Source organism: Poecilia reticulata, chromosome 6 (assembly GCF_904066995.2).
Source record: "Poecilia reticulata chromosome 6, P_reticulata-male-v2, whole genome shotgun sequence".
NCBI classification, from domain to species: Eukaryota; Metazoa; Chordata; class Actinopteri; order Cyprinodontiformes; family Poeciliidae; genus Poecilia; species Poecilia reticulata.
In genome coordinates this window covers 31,781,049-31,781,584 of record NC_088835.1, presented here as the reverse complement: position 1 = coordinate 31,781,584, position 536 = coordinate 31,781,049, and positions in this window count along the sequence as shown.

The window sequence follows — 536 nt, the reverse complement described above, 5'->3', positions numbered from 1 at the left end:
GCTAGCTCTCGATGCTAATATAAATCAGCATAGAAACGTTAGAGTAGATGCTGTACGCCCCCTCACAATTGGTACGTCAGCGAGTCCGACATGTTATGAGTGGCAAGTTTTCCTGTAAAATCAAAGTAAGTTCAGTTGGGAACACAAATGTGAATTACGCACCAACACCTTCAAATTTTTAGTTTAATTACACATTAAAAAATAATAAATGATTAGGGGCTGGGTGCTCAAGTTCAGTCCTCCAGAGCTGCCATCCTGCAGCTTTCAGATGCATCCAACACACCTGAATCAAATGAATGGCTTGTTACCAGGCCTGTTTAGAGCCGATCCCGGTCTGTTGGATACTTCTAAAAGTTACAGGTCCAGAGGACTGGACTTAAGCACGCCTGGACTAGAGGTATACTTCTCTGACTTAAACTTTTCAAGAAAGAAATGAAGTTTGATATTTTAAGTCAGATATTTCTGACAAAAACACCAGAAGTCCTCCAAGATTTAAGTCATTAATTTGCAAGATTTGCATCAACTTTTTGATAATA